Genomic DNA, 16839 nt, shown 5'->3' with positions numbered 1-16839 from the left:
CCTCCCAGTGGAGATCAGCCGCGTGTCAGATGGCGACCACTTATGAAGAGCTTCCCCATTTCCCAAACCCTTTCTGGCTCCTCGAGGATCAGTAATACTAAAGGAATTATAGGCCCATTCTTTTCTCCTTTTGAGGGCTGGGGTGGGGAGTGGTAGAGTAGAACATCTATCCATTTATTCATTCAAGAAGCATTTGCTGAGCTCTCCTCTGGGACAGGCCCTACCAGAGAGGTGGAAAGAGAAATTCCAAAAATAAGATATGTCTCGATTTTTCAAAGGCATTTCACAAAGTCACTAATGACATCTCTGTAGGAGGCTGATTGGTGGCCCCTAACAATATCAGGTCCTATCCCCTGAAACCTATGAATGTTACTTTATGTGGTAAAATCTTTGCAGAGGTGATTAAGATAAGGGTCTTGAGTTGGAGAGATTATCCTGGACTATCCAGCTGGGCCTTAAATGCCATCACATGTATCATTATATAAGAGGGAGACAGAGGGGGATTTTATAAGGTCATGTAAAGATGGAGCAGAGAAAGATTAGAGGATGCTGGCCTTGTAGCTTGGAGTGATGCAGCCACAAGCCAAGGAACACTGGCAGTCACCAGAAGCTGGAAGAGCCAAGGAACAGACTCTCCCCTAGAGCCTCTGGAGGATGCGTGGCCTCTTTTTGACACCTTGATTTTGGCCCAGTGAAACTGATATTGGACATCTGGCCTCCAAAACTGTGAGAGAACATATTTATGTTGTTTTAAACCTCCAATCTTGGGGTAATTTGTTACAGTAGTCCCAGAACCATCCTTGCAGATACATGAGCTTGGAAGGCATTTCAGGGAGGTGAAATCACAGATATCTGACCAAGTCTGTTTTTTCATTCACTCAGGAAATATTTATTGAGTGACTACCATATTTCAGACACAGGAGTAGTGAACAAGGCAGACAACATCTACACTGACACTGGGTAGGGGTTGGGGAACAAGCAGTTAATAAACAAGTAAGGTTTTTAAAAAGGTAACTTTAGTGAGATAACCAAAGGGCCTTTCCACTACCCAATCTAAAATGATCACCCCAACTCCACACTATCCTGTTTTGTTATGAGGAAGGGAGAAAGAAAGAGAGAGGCTGGTGCAGGACAGGAGCAGAAGGACCACAGAGCATTAGAGACGGATGGGTAGACCTCTGTCCCCGAGTGTGGCCAAGTGGTTAAGAGTTGAGAGCCATCTTTCAAGTTGAGCAGACCTGAGTTTGATTTCCCAGCTCTGATGCTGACCAGCTGGGTGACCTTCTCTAAGTAAACTTCTCGAAGACTGTCCTGTTCATAGACCTCATAATATTTATAATATTTGTTAAATGGGGTTCCTGTGAGAATTGAAGAGATATGCATGAGAATGGGAGAAGATATTTGCAACACAAAACCACTAGAGAACTAGTATCCAGAATTAAAGTTAAAAAAAAAAATGAATGTATGATCAGCCTCATCAATAAAGGGAAATACAGTGAGATTCTACATGCACCAGCATGGATGCGTCCTGTAAATGCAATGTTGAGCAAACGAAGCAAAATAGGGATGAATGCATGAGGTATGATTCAGCGTGTTCAAAGTTCAGAAAACCAGGCATTAAAATTACAGTGAAATACTACACACACTCCTCAGATTGGCAAAATTTGAAAAATCTGGTAATACCAATTGTTAGTGAGGATATAGAGCAACAGGAAGTCTATACCCTATTGGTGGGAATGTAGATTAGTATAACCATATTGGAAAACACTTTGGCATTATCTAGTAACACTGAAAACATGCAAATTTCACAAGCCAGCAATTCTGTTCTTGGATGTATGTATCTAAGAGGAACTTCTCATGTACACCAGAATATCTATATAAGCATATGCATAATTTTAGTGTTCATAATGGCCTTATACTAGAAACAACGCAAATACTCATCAACTGTAGAATGAATGAATAGAGTGTGATATATTTGCACAGTGGAATACTGAACAGCACTGAGAGGAATGAACTAAGCTTTAGAGAACAACACGAGTGAATCTTATAAACATAATGTTGAACGAAAGGAATAATACATAGCATATGATTTTACTTTAGAATTCAAAAATAAGCAAAACTAAACTATAAATTATGATTATCACAAAATTCAGAGTAGTGGTGGCTTCTAGGGGAGAAGTGGGCTCTGGAACCCAAAGGGGTACTCGAGCAGGGGGATTCTGCAGTGCTTGGAGGAATTCTAGTTCTTGACTGAGGAGGTAGTTGCACAAGTGTTTGCTTTGTGATTGTTCATTATACTGTACATTTGTTTTGAATACTTAAGCTAGGAGTATTTTATTCCACAATTTAAACAGGTTTTTAAAAAAGATAGCTAACACTTGTAAAATGCTTGGCATAGTGCCTAGCCCATATTAAGAGCTCAACAGATGGCAATTTTATTTACTGTTATAACCCAGTTGTTAGAGCCACACTGTATCTTAAGCAACCTCCTAGCTCCTGGTCTGAGCTCTTGTCTCCATGAGGTCTGGCTGTGAGGTTGAGATTCCAGACTCTTTCTTTCCCAGGGTAACCCCAAATAAATCCTGTTACTTGAGGAAGAACTTCTCAGTTGATATGTGGTGGTTTACTGTATTGCCTCAAACGTTTCTCAAGTGTGCTGCCAAATTTTGGCAACATGCAAAACTTTTTTTTTTTTTTTTTTTTTTTTAGCATCTCTGTTGTTATGCAGTTCCAGAAAGCTGGATTGCTATATGGGGCAGAGCCAGAGTCCAGCCTGCTACAAGTCAGAAGTCAGGGGTCAGAGGTAGAACCTAATGGCAAGTCGGTGCCAAAGGAAAGGGACCTTCTGAGATTGAAAGACGGGGTGTGTTGGGGAGTAAACACACACCCAAACAGTAGTGATGCGGAAGGCCAACAGGTGAATCCCAGGATCCCTACTGATACCGTTGAAACCCTTCAAATGTGTAGCCCCAAATTCTAGGATTCCACTGAAAGGTTGACAATCACTGATTTACGGTAATCTGAGAAAGTCTCTGTTCTTTTCAAATCTGGTAAAGGAATCACCATTCCACAGTTATTGGAAAGGTTGTCATGTACGAAAGCTAAATGTAATGCTAGCTAATAATTATCAGGTGCTCATCATAAGCCAGACACTCGTGCTAATATTTAATCCTCACCTCCACCCTAGGAGGTACGTGCTGTTACCTTAGCAGATACAGCTAAGACCCAGAGGAGTTCAGTTACTTGCTGATGTCACACAGCTGGTAAGTGCTAGAGCCTGGAAGAGGGATCATTCTTATTCTCTGGTTTGAGAGGGATAGTGTGGCCCAAGGTTTGGGAGTTAGATGGAGGCAGGTTTTGCTAACAGTAAGCAAAAGTGTCCTAACAGGCCAATCCAACAGTGGAATGGGAGTTTTGGAAAACAGCAAATTCTCTCTCTCTAAACAGAATGACTATTTATCAGATATGTTTTAGAAGAGATTCCTGCATTGGGTAGTAGGTTGGACTAAATGCCTGTCAACGTCCTTCCAAAGAACCCACAATAGAGAGTTAGGGTCTTGGTAGGACTTCAGAGAGGAGGCTGGCCTGTTTGCTTATTTTCTTTTTAAATATGAGCTTCCATACTGCAGGGCATACTCTGATGCATAAAGTATTTGAGTGTTTTTTTCATGTTGATGTTTATGAATTTCCTCAGAACTCTTGAGGCACAGTAAAATTATTTTCTTTATGGGGTTTTCCTTTAGTCTTTTAGCTGACAGTAGTTGTATATAGCCCTTCTGAGTAGCAATTAATACCTTTCTAAGCTTTAGAAGAGAAACAATTTGCATAAGGTGTTCTCCCACACTTATTTCTTTAATATCAGACCAGAGGCACTGGTCATGTCACACGGACTTTCCTGCTACACCTCCCACGAATAGCGTGTGTATTGGGAACACATGTCAGTGGCATTGACAGTGACGTTGACAGCATTTGGGCTGTTTAGAATCTGCCCTTTATATTGAAGTGTTATGTCTGTGTTTGCTTCCAGGGTTACAGAAACTTCTTTGGTCTATTTGCATGACTGTGTCCCATGGAGACACACTACTTTCTGCTTTTCAGAGCCTCCGTGACCATCCTCCAGGACACTGGAGGCGTAAGGTGGCGTCTCCAGTCAGAGTTGGCTGTGGTTGGGCCTTTGCTATTTCCTGGCAAAACTGATTTGGTTGTGGATGATTATTTGACCTGGGCGTGGAAAATAGATCCTGATGTTTTTTCCCGGGCAGAATATTAGAGCCAAATTGTATTTAGCTGCGCTTAAGGTCTTTGAATATCAACTGTTTTAACCAAATGTGTAGAGACTTAGGAGTTGCCATATGTACAACTTATCATTGCATATACACTTAAGTAGTTCATTAAATATTTTAATTAAGTGAGTTTATTGAACATGTACTTTTTAAAACAGACTATTTTTTAGAGCAGTTTTAGGTTCCCAGCAAAATTGAGCAGAAGTACAGAGAGTTTCCATATACTTCCTTCCCCAAACACACACGCACAGCATCCCCCGCTATCAACATCCTTCACCAGAGTGTTACATTTGTTTCAATTGATGACACTACAATGACACGTCATAATCTCCAGGCTATGGGTTGAATGTGTCCCTGAAATGTTCATGTGTTGGAAACTTGATCCCCATTGTAGTTAGTGTTAAGAGGATGGGAAATCCAATTATAGTATTTGAAAAGTGGAGTCTTTAAGAGGTGATTGGATCATGAGTACTATGCTCTCATGAATGGATTAATCCACTCATGGATTAATGAGTTATTATGGGCATGGACTGGTGGCTTTATAAGGAGAGTGCACGACAGAGCTTTTTCCATCTTTGCCATGTGATTGCCTGTGTCACCACAGGACCCTGTAAAGAGTTTCCATCCAGAAGAAGGCCCTCACCAGATGAGCCCCCTGGACAATGGAAATCCCAGCCTCCGAAACCAAGAAATAAATTTTGTTTCTTCATACATTACCCAGTTTCAGGTATTCTGTTATAAGCAAAAGAAAACAGACTAATACACTCCCAAAGTCCGTAGTTTACATTAGGGTTCACTCTTGGTGGTGTACATTCTATGAGTTTGGACAAACTTATAATGACACATATCTATCATTAAAGTGTCATACAGAATAGTTTCACTGCCCTAAAAATCCTCTTTGATCCACCTATTCATCCCTCTCTCTCCCCTAACCTCTGGCAATCACAATTTTTTTTAAACATTTTCCATGATTTTGCCTTTTTCAGAATGTCCTATAGTGGGAATTATACATTATGTAGCCTTTTCTTTGGCTCTTTCACTTAGTAACATGACTTTAAGGTTCCTCTGTGTCTTTTCATGGCTCGATAGCTCATTTCTTTTTAGTGCTGCATAATATTCCACTGTCTGGATGTACCACAGTTAGTTTATTCACTCACCTGCTGAAGGACATCTTGTTTGCTTCCACGTTTTGGCGATTATGAATAAAGCTGCTATAAACGTCCATTTGCAGGTTTTTGTGTGGACATAAATTTTCAGCTCTTCTGTGTAAATACCAAGGCACATGATTTCTAGATCATGTGGTAAAAATATATTTAATTTTGTGAGAAATTGCCTAACTGTCTTCCAAAGTGGCCATACCATTTTGCATTGCTGCTGGCAATGAATGGGAGTTCCTGTGCTCCACCTCCTCCCCAGCATTTGGTGTTGTCCGTGTTTTGAGTTTTTTCCATTCTAATAGGTTTTGTAGTGGTATCTTGTTTTAATTTACAGTTCCCTATGACATATGATGTGCAGCCATATTTTCATATGCTTTTTTTTTTTTTGCCATTTAATGTATTAGTACATTTCAGTGGCTTATAATAAAATACCTGAAACTGAGTAATTTATAAAGGAATGAAATTTATTTATTTACTTATTTTTGGTCAGCTAGCTGGTACAGGGATCCAAACCCATGACCTTGGTGTTATAAGGATGCACTCTAACCAACTGTGTTACCTGGTCAGCCCCTGAAATTTACTTCTTACACTTTTGGAGGCTGGAAGGTCCAATGTCCAGGGAACACATCTGGTGGGGACCTTTTTTTCTGGTGGTGACTCTCTGTAGTTACACCAGGTATCACATGGTGAGAATGACTGGGCAAGACACAGCTAAACTTCTCATTTGCTCTTCTTCTAAAACCATTAGAACCATGCCCATTATCTCATGAATGGATCAGTCCATTTACAAGGGCACAGTCTTCACAATCTAATCACCTTTTAAAGGCCCACCTTTCAATCACCATAATAGTATTTCCCACCCTCTTAACACTGTTACAATACAGGTCAAGCTTTCAGTACATGAAATTTTGGGGGACACATTTAATCCATAGCACCATTTGTATATCTTCTTTGATGAGGTGTCTCTTCAGATCTTTTGCCCATTTTAAAATTGGGTTGTTTGTATTCTTATTGTTGAGTTTTAAGAGTTCTTTGTGTATTTTGGATAACAACTCTTTATCATTTGATCTCAGCCATAAGGCTGAGAAGTGATCACAGACCTTTATCAGATATGTCTTTTGCAAATATTTTCTCTTGGTCCGTTGCATGTCTTCTCATTCTCTTGAACATGTACTATTCTAACAGTGTTCTGTTAGATGTTATAGGGGCATAGAAAGTATATTTAAGACAGAATTTCTCTCTTTTAAATTGTTTTCATTCTTGTTGGGAAATACCTTTTCCCAGGATGCATAGAGGTCCCCACGGGCTTCTTTTCTTGACTACTAGTGAAGCTCTTAAGTGGATCATGGAGTAGTAAACATTCCAGAGAATTGGTATATTTGGGGAACTTGCTTGGATATTGTTCTGTGTCAGTGAGAGTTCCACGCTAAACCATATTCTAGTGGCTTATGTGTTGGGATTCTGACTTAACTGTGAAAACGGAGTGTCATTAGTATTCAAAGAAATATTAGTGACTTATATTTATATATTCATTTACATACCACTTTCACTGGCATTACCTTGTTTGATGGTTATGCAGTGGCAATAACTTTTTCAAATAAGATGGAATATGGCAATTTGACCAAGAGAAAAATGTTTTATTTTATTTATTTGGCCTTTTTTTGTACTTCGAAGTATTCAAAAGTATGTAACAAAAGGGTATCATTTCTAAATAACATAGAGTCACAGGAGTACAGCTCACATGATATCCACTTGGAATTAGCATTTGAGATACTGAGTTACATATCAGCAAAGGAATATGACATTCTTAAACTTCATAATATTAAACCGTACTCTTCTAGTGTGTCTACTAATGGATGAAAAGCAGGGCCCGACAACCTGGTGTGAATTGGATGTCAGATTTCTTCAGTTTGGATGTGCTACATCAACACTAATCAAAAAGACCAGGAGGCATTTTGGAGTGTGTTGTCCAACCTTAAATCTTAAATGAAAGGGATATTCAAACACTTAGCCGAACAGTAGAAAGAACAAACACTAGTAAGACGGTATAGTTGGTTAAGATGGATGATGAGCTGGATTCAATATCTAGGACGTGGTTTTTGATACTCTGTCCAGTCTCAAAGAGGAAGAAATAGTCAAGGTTCTCAAATGTGCCATTTCTCAGAAAGAGTCAAAGAATTCTGATAGAGCAAGTCGGGGCAATAAAGAGAGGGGACAATTGTGTCTGCCACCAGGAAGATATGCTGGGTCACCCAACTGCAGGTCCCTCTTCTTGGTGAGACAGGTACTAATATTCTTCAAAATTACCCAAGCTGTAAGGTTCCCAAAAGCAAAGCTAAATAGAAGTGGTAGAACTTTAGGACTAGGAGGAATCTGTGGCCTGGGCTCTGTGCAGTGTGAAGATCAAGGGTGATGGACCTCTGCAGGCCTGGGTTCCTGTCCTAAATGTGTCCTTATTACTTATATGACCTTGGGCAACTTATTCAAACCTCTGTGCCTCGGTTTCTTCATGTGTATAATTGGAATAGTAGTTTCCGCCACTCAGTGCTGTTGTAAAGATGAGAGATAATTTATGTCAAATACCTGGCACATAGTAGGGACTCAAGAAATGTTAATTAATTTAAAAAAATCATTCAGACATTATTTATGCATTAATGGCTGCACTGTAAAGAAAGCCCCAAAGCACTTTAAATATACTTCTACTTACACTGCTTTCATTGGAAATGAAAAACTGTCAACCAGGATGCTTTCAGTTGTAAGCAGCAAAACCACCAACTCAAACTAGCATAAAAAATAAAGTGAATTTATTGGTTCATTTAACTGGAAAGTCCCATGAAAAAGTCAGCTTCAAGAGATGCTTGACCCAGCAGCACCATGTTGTACTGAAAAACATGGTTTCTGTTCTGCTACTAAGGTATTAGCTTTATTCCAAGTATGGCTTTATATGTGTTGCAAGATGGTTGTCAGCAGAAGTCTGGGTCCATCTGTCAGAATTAAGTTTACTTCGTGTGACAGAAAATCCACTATGATAGTGGCTTTAACAAGATTGAAGTATATTTCTCACCCATATAAAAGAAACCCAGAGCTAGGCAGTCCAGGGCTGATATGGTGGCTTCACCATGTCATGGACCCAGATCCTTAACTTGATGCTCAACATCTTAGGGCATGGCTGTCTTTCTGAAGATCATCTCAAGGTCCAGAATGACTGCTGGAGTTCCAGCCATTATATCTGTATTTTAGGCAAGAGAAAGGAGCAGAAGAAAGGCTTGCCTCCTCTTTCTTTTTTATTTTGGCAGCTGGCTGGTACAGTGATCCGAATCCTTGACCTTGGTGTTACCACGCCACACTCTAACCAACTGAACTATCAGCCAGCCCCAGCTCCTCTCTTTTAAGCAGGCTCATTGGAAGTTCTACACAACCCTGTTGCTTACATCTCATTGGCTGGTACTTAGTCACATAGGGTAGTTGCAAGGGAGGCTGGCGAATAGAATCTTTTGCTGGACTCAAATGTGCCCATCTAGAAATTGAATCATTGTTATTCCCAAGAAGAAAGGGAGAATGTATATTTGAAGGCAACCAGCCATTACTGTCACTCAGAGCCGCATGCTTTATTCAGGCCCAGTGGCCAGAGAATATCTTTTTTGGGAGCTCCCATGGAAGGGAGGAGATCTTTTAAAAAACAAAACAAAACATAAAGAAGTAGAGAGTACAATAATGATTACCAGAGGCTGGGAGGGGTGCCGGGTGTGGGGAAAGAGAAGTGGAGACTAACAGATAGAAAAATATACGGTCTACCCTCGGTGAATCATTGTGCAGTGTATGCAGGTATTGCAACAACACTATTGTGCTTGGCAAATATGTAAAAGAAAATGTTGTAAGAAAAACAGAATGGAAAACAGCTCATGTCTCATTGTCTAAAATTGGGTTTTGTCTGTATCTGTGAACCAATCACTGTGGGAGGTGTGGAAGTTGGTGAATGCTGATTGGCTAAGTACATGAGTGCCCTTTCCTGGATTGGCTCCCCAGTCACATCCCTAGGACATTCAAGAACCTGATAGGATGACGGCAGGGGGCAATGGATGTCAGTACAAAGTTTCCTCTACCACCCCCCAGTCCTCTTTCCACTATGCTACATTATTCTAGGACTTTTAACAAAACTCTTGATAAAAATCTTGAAGTTTAGATCCCTTCTTTATCTTTATGGATCTTTTCTGAAACTTCTCCAATCTTTCCTGATTCACACTGGACAGAGTAATGAGCTGGCAAATCCCTAAACCTCTTTAAACTTTAGTTTCCCCATCTGTAAAATGGTTAAGGTCATAGTATCTACCGTTTTTCCTCCAAAAATTAAATTAGTTGATGCATGTATGCTTGGCACAGTGAGCGTTTAATAAAGGTTAAGTAGTAAACGTAATACTTCTTGCTTCTTGGATCCTACCTCCTATTTGTGTTTTTCTCTAGCATGCATGTTTTTTTACCTGAAACCTTAGAATCCTCTTCTTGCTCTACTCCACTTTTTGTTTTTGTGCTGTTTTTCTCCCTTTAAAAATTCTTCTTAATAAATGCTCCCAAGTCTATTTCTGATCTCATCTCTAATTTGCCAGCATCGTTTTCAGTGCCCGAAGGTATGACAATGAGAGAAAATGATTTAGGAGGGCAAAGAGCAGAAATGGAGCTGCAAGGAGCAGGTGGAAGGGAGGGGTAGCACTGGTCCCTCCCTGGGAGCCGAGCACCAGCTGCCATGTGCAGATGCAGCCTCATCCCTGCCTAACCCAAGGCGACTTGTGTTCCCAGGCTGAGTTATTTGGAAAAGGAAAAAGAATGTTTTCTATTTGTTCATGTGAATTAGCATAAGAAACACATCCTCAATCATTAAGCCTTGCAGCAAATTTGTCTACATAAAGCTAAGAATTGAGCCTGGGAGTGTATTAAGTTTGGAAATTCAAAGGATGAGGCTCTCTCTATCTTGAACTGAGAAACCTCCTCATCTGCATTTAAGATGGTTTGTCCTCGCTCCCTTTCTCCTTCCAGCCCTCCCTTCTTGCTTCAGTAAGATGGAGGGGCTGGAGGATTTGCACTGTTTCCCATGCAAAGGGCTGCTCGTGGAATTCCTGCCCTTGCACATACTGGAGGAGACTGAGGTTTCCCAGGGTACTACCTGCAGTTCTGTCTTAATAATTGGGGAGGAGATAATAACTAACATCAATTGCCGGTCACCATGAGCACTTTACACATATACTAATAGTAATGGCTAACACTTAATATGGTGCCATGTGCTGGGCATAGTTTAAATTATTTTATGTGTGTTAATTAATTTTATCCCGTCGTTCTCCTCCAAAGTAGTAAGTACCACCACCTACATACAGATGAAGAACTGGGCTCAGAAAAATAAATAACTTGCTCAGAGTCATTCTGCTGGAGTCAGAGCATGGATTCAAACTGTGGTCATTCAGCTCTGTGCTCTTAACTAGCACATTATGCTATCTCCCTATGAGGGATTTTATCATTTTAGGATTATTATCATACCCATTTTACAGATGAAGCAGACATAGAGAAATGAAGTAGTCCTGGATTCAGATGTAGGCAGGGGACTTCAGAGCCTGGGTCTTATTTGCTAGTCATGCTACCCCCTCCAGGGACATGTGGAGACATCTCCGCCTCCAGCATTCCACAGAGGGAGGTACCCTGAGGACCGCGTGGGGTGACATAACTAATCTAGAGTAACTAGGAGCATGGCGCAGGGTGTGGGACTGTGCTTGATGTGCTCCCCAAACCCATCAATCCTGACGGTGCTTCTGGGTCCTGGAGCAGGGTGGTGGGGGGGCGGCAGCCTGTGATCAACAAATCAGATGTTCCTGGCGTCAGGAGCAGAATTCACCTGTGCTCTTGCTGCTCCCCGGTCTTTCTCCTTTCACCCGAGGGCTGTTGGTCAAGGTGTCCTGGGACCCTCTGGGGACTTTGAAGCATCAAACACCACAATGATAGTTGCACCAGTTAAATAAAGGAACAAGCAAGGGAAGACATCATTAAAAACATAATTTATTTATTTATACCATGCCTTGTTCCCCAAAGGATTTATGACAGTGTTTAGAAATGCCTCACATACTGGCAGACAGCATCAATTAGGCATGTGTGACAGTGTGGCTGGAATCCCAGCTGTCCTGCTCCCCTCCCTGGGGACCGTGGGCAAGTCCCTTCCTCTTCCTGCCACTGGGTTTCTTTATCTCTAAATTGAGAATGATGTGTTTCTGGTAGAATTGGGGTGAGCATTAAAAACAGTTCACGTAAGGTTCCTAGCGCAAGCCTGGACCACAGAGGTGCTCGGTGGATTATTATTATTACAAGGCAGAGAATGATTTAATGAAGAAGAGCAGGGGGCAGGGTCAGAAAAGAGAGCCAACAATGAGGCCTGGACACAAATCCCTAGCATGAAGTCGTACTCACTTTCTGAGGGCTGGCATGGTGAGAGAAACCGGATTGTTGAATTATTCACACTGTCATAAGGGGAAAACGATGGGTGCAGCTGAGGGAACTGCCTGAGCTAAGTGGAAAGAAAGATCCCTCTAGAGTCCTGAGAAGGACACCGTGCGGTGATATAAACAGTGTCCTCAACAACTTCATTAGAGTAAACCGAATGACAGGTGCCACTAGCAAATGGCAACAAGCCACAGAAGAAGCCAATAGAAGCCATTCCACGGACAGCCAACATAACAGGGTTGTGACTTAACCAGGGACAATAACAGCTGATGCTCACTGTGCACATAGAGAAGCCGGTGAGAGTTCTGAGCCCGAGGCATGCACTACCTCGTTTAAGTCTTATAACACCCATGTGAGGTGTGTTATGTGGTTATCCCCACTTTACAGGTGACTAAACTGAGGCCCCAAAAGGTTAAGAAAGCTATCCAAGGTCACTGAGCTTGTGATCCCTGGTTGGGCTTCAAACCCTCTGGAGAACTGGTAGGACTGAGCATCCTCGGACAGTTCTCCATAAGGACGTCCTTGTCAGCTCAGCCTTTGACAAATCTGGGGCAGCAGTGAGTTTAAGACAATGTGTGAATCCTGATGAGTTCCTGAGGGGCAGACGTTCTGTGGGGCCAGTGGAGTGCTTTTCCCATCGGCTGAGATGGGATGGGACCCACACAGTCTTGTTCAGGAGTCTCATAGGGGTTCCTGCTTGAGCCGGAGGCAATCCATGGCCTCGGCTCAGAAAAGGGCCTGGGCAGATAGGGGAGCAAGGCCAAGAGCCAGCTTAGAAAGTGAACTTTGGTCCACTCTAGTGCACAGGTACTAGAATGGATGATTGAAGACCCGAAGTTCTCCATGTATCATGGCTGCAATAAGTTTCGTCTGAAAAAGCATCAAGGCAGTTAAGTTCCTGTTCTATTTTTAGAAAGTGAGTATGTAAAAGGCACCCATAGGATACTCAGTGCTCTTCCCTTTTAGTGTGATTTTTGCCTAGCATATTGGACACCCTAAACCATCTGACAAGAAATGCTCCCTAAGCTTCCCTCACCCTGTAACCATCATCCTCACAGAATGTTCCAGAAAGGCCAAATACAGCCTTGCACTCTTTCTGCATGGTAGACATTGCATGGTTATAAATGTAACACAAGCAGGACTCTAAGGCACGCAGCCTTCCGGGTTCATGTTCTTGCTTATCTAGATTTATTAGCCAGGTCCCATCTCTCCTCCTGTGAGAGCCAGGCCCTCCCGGAGATTTCCTGAGATTGCCTCTGGGGCCTCCTGGGCTCCTGATCAGGCTGTCAGCACCTGGCAGTGACTGCCCTTTCCCTGCCGCATCAGCCCTGATTCCTTTATCCTTTATGCCTTAGGCGGCGCAGGCAGCCCACTTTTCCACAGTGTTTGGTCTAACGCCACAGGAGCTGGAGCACAGCATAGCACAGGCAACAGCAGAAAGCCAAATGTCCTGGCCTTTATCTAAATCCCTTCTTGGGCTGTGCTTCTCCCCAGGAGCTGCTGTCTGCCCAACCAACTCCTTCCTGCACCCCCCAAATTCCGGTTACTTTCCTATAGAGCACAACACAGCTCTGTATGTTCCTCATTTCCCGCTGACCTTCCCAGGCCACGCCTGGAGCTTGCTTTTCTCATCACTAAAGTCCCATCAAGGCTCACATGGTATGTTTCTTCCCTACAAGATAAGTTATGTCCTAATATGTGAAAGTGGCCATAGTCATGGTTTTAGATAGCATTTCCTCTGCGACATCATAGATATTGGAACTTGCAGAATAGATGGAAAATAAAGTTTTATAAAGTAAGGATGAAATAATAACATAGCAAAAATGACCCCAAACAGGAGGTGGCCAGACAGCATGATTAAGTAAAGAATGGTAATGCTGAAAATAAGGGTGTTGTCTGGGATGGCCCTGTGGGGTGCAGTTGAATGGAGACTAAGCAATGGATGGGTGTGATGGGTGGGGACAGGGTAGGAGGGTGTTGCAGGGAGGAGAAACAGCCTGAGCAGAGGCATGGAGGTGGCCTGACACATGACCTGCAGGCTTGGGGAGGGGGGAGTGAGCAGGGACCCCTACCAGGCCAGAGGAGAAACCAAAATCAGGCTTTGGAGACCCTGTCTGTTGTTTTCGTGGTGGCATTTCTGAAGTGAACAGTTGATTGCGGTTCCCTGCATATGAGACACTTGGTAATGTAAACTGCTAGGATGCAGATCTCTAATTAAGTCTATTTTCTTACAACATGTGTTTGTTTATTACAGAGAGCTGTGATAACGTGAGGGTGTCTTGTCAACCTTGTCTCCTGCATCAGCTGAACTCAGAGATGCTAGCTAGCATCTTGGATCCTGACAGACGGGTGTGTTGTTCCTGAACTACCACGGAGGTGGCACTGGGCTGAAGACTGCTCTGCTCCCATGCAGGCAGACCTGAGCTGTGTGAAGCCAGCAGAAATGCCTTGAGTTGGACCCCACAATGGTGTCAGTTATGCCAGTGGCTCTCAAACTTCAGCCTGTGTTGGAGTTGCATGGGGGCCTTTTAAAACACAGAGTGCTGGCTCCCAACTCCGGAGTTGCTGATTCAGTAGGTCTGGGTGAGGCTCAAGGATTTGCATTTCTAGCAAGTCCCCAGGTGATATGGATGCTACTGTTCAGGAGAACACACTTTGAGAACGACAGGTCTCCAGAATCCCATGGCAAACTCATGAAACTTTATTTTTTCTTTCCTCTCTATTTCTTCTTTCTGTAAAGGAACTTTGGATTTGAGAGAAGAGTTAATGGAAGTCAAAAGGTAGAAACAACTCAGTTGTCCAACAACTGACAAATGAATAAATAAATTATGGTATATCCATACATTGGAATATTATTTGGCCATGAAAAAGAATGAAGTCCTAATATACCTGCAACATGAATGAATCTTGAAAACATTATGCTAAATGAAAGAAGCCAGTCACAAAAGGCATGCACTGTATGATTCCATTTATTTGATGTGTCCAGGAAAAGGCAAATTCATAGATGTAGAAAGCAGATTAATGGTTGCCAGGAACTGGGAGCAAGGGAGGAATGGGGACTGACTGCTTAGTAGGTTTCCCTTTGGGATGATAAAAGAGTTCTGGAACTTTTAAACTAAGTAATACTTAGTAATACTGAATTGTATACTTTAAAATGGTTTTAAAATGGTCAATTTTGTGTTGTGTATATTTTACTACAATAAAAAATTGTGAAAGTTGAGTGTTGTTCTAACCTAAATTGCAGGACCAGTTGAAAAGGTTTTTGTGAAAGTTTTAGTGCTGTGGGATCTTGTACTACAAAATCAAATTTCTCCCTCCATATGAGGGTAGGTTGAAAGATAACTTCATAACCCAGGGAGGGACATGTTTAGATCAGGAGTTAATGATAATGGGTAAGCCTGGTAAAAATCTCTTTTGCACTCATTCTCAGACTTTCTTTCATGTACCAAACTTTATGATATAAATATACTCTAAGATAAAAACAGATAAAATTCAGCCATAATTTCTAATAATAAAATTATTTGGATTTTTCCATGTTTTTGTTTAGTCTTTATTCATAGGTAATATATGTGCTATATTTTTATTCGACTACAATTATGGCATAGATGCAATTTTATACTCTACATTTCTTTTTACTCAGTACTTTATCTTCTGCATTCATCATATTTCTGTACTTCATTATTGACATTTTAATAGTTACATAGTATTTCATTGAATAGCCTTAGTATAATTTACTTTAATATTTCTCTTTGTTAAGCCTTTAGATTGCTTCTAAGTTTTCAATATTAGAAATTATGCTCAATGAAAATATTTCTGCATATAACTTTTAACTTCCTTTGACTTATTTTCCTTAAAATAAATTTCCCATAAGTTACTGGATCAAGGATGGTGAACATTTTAAGGCTCTTACTATCATATTACATGTACTATAATATTGCTTTGGTAAAGGATTGTACCAATTTATACTGCTACCAGCAGGGTGTGGGTGTATCATTTTCAACAACTTGCCAACACTGAATTTCATCATTCTAAAAAGGTTTACAAATTGTACATAATCTAATTTAATATAAGCTAATAAATTACTGTCCATAACTTTTTGGCATGCAAACAATTCCCGTTCTTTTTCTAGTGGCATCTCTAGTATTTTGTAAACTGCTTGAGGGCAGATTACAAACCTTGCACATCCCAGAAAATTGATAATTGCTTTTTGAAGCAATGAATAATTCAGGCAATCACTCCTCCCAATAATTCTTTAGTTTTTCCAGTAGCAGAGGTTTCTTGCTTTTTGTTTTGTTTTGTTTTGTTTTTCCAAAATAAACTAAATTGCACTTTATTTTACTTATGTTGGCATCCTCAGAGAGTTGTTTGCAGGAAAAATGTATGAAGATTTTCACTTGGTGGGAAGTAGATCTCCCTTACACAACGAAAAGAAAGCAGCTAAATCATTGCTCTTTTTACTCTCTAGCCTCTCTCTGCACTCCCATCTCGTTTCCTGTCTACTTCCGCAGAGCCAGCCCGACATGAAATAAAAGCTATTTGTAGAATGCATGGGAGGAAAATGAACACAAATAAGCCCTTCCTAAGCTATTGAGCTTAGTTTTTACCCTTTCTAGAAGGAAAAGGTTTGCACGTGCCTAGGTGATAGTATTTGTACTTTGGTACCCATTGATTGGGATAGTTCGTGGTGATGAAAAGCTACTGTGAATTCAGTAATGCTTTAAATAACAATGTGTTTTACTAATTTCAATAGTGTTTATATAAACTTCAAAAATAATAGTAAAAAGTATGCATGAGATCAATGTATCCAGCTACACCTACTTGTAACATTTGCATTCTCAAATTTCTTAAGTGTCCTCTACTGCACAAAGGATGAGAAATGCTGCTCTGAGAATAAGCTAGTATCTTATTATAACTGAAATGTG

General features: G+C 41.1%; 1 long non-coding RNA gene across 1 annotated transcript in view; it reads left to right on the top strand.

Moving 5' to 3' along the window:
• The window catches only part of LOC134380625 (uncharacterized), a 28603-nt gene extending 13154 nt beyond the window's left edge, over nt 1-15449 (top strand). The window contains exon 3 of the long non-coding RNA XR_010023896.1: nt 14172-15449. This is a non-coding gene — a long non-coding RNA (uncharacterized LOC134380625). The remainder of the gene's footprint in view (nt 1-14171) is intronic.
• The last annotated feature ends 1390 nt before the right edge of the window (nt 15450-16839 follow it).

The sequence above is a fragment of the Cynocephalus volans genome, chromosome 6, assembly GCF_027409185.1.
Source record: "Cynocephalus volans isolate mCynVol1 chromosome 6, mCynVol1.pri, whole genome shotgun sequence".
In the NCBI taxonomy this organism is placed as follows: Eukaryota; Metazoa; Chordata; class Mammalia; order Dermoptera; family Cynocephalidae; genus Cynocephalus; species Cynocephalus volans.
The sequence above is the reverse complement of the archived record's forward strand: the minus strand, read 5'-3'. Positions and strand labels throughout refer to the sequence as shown.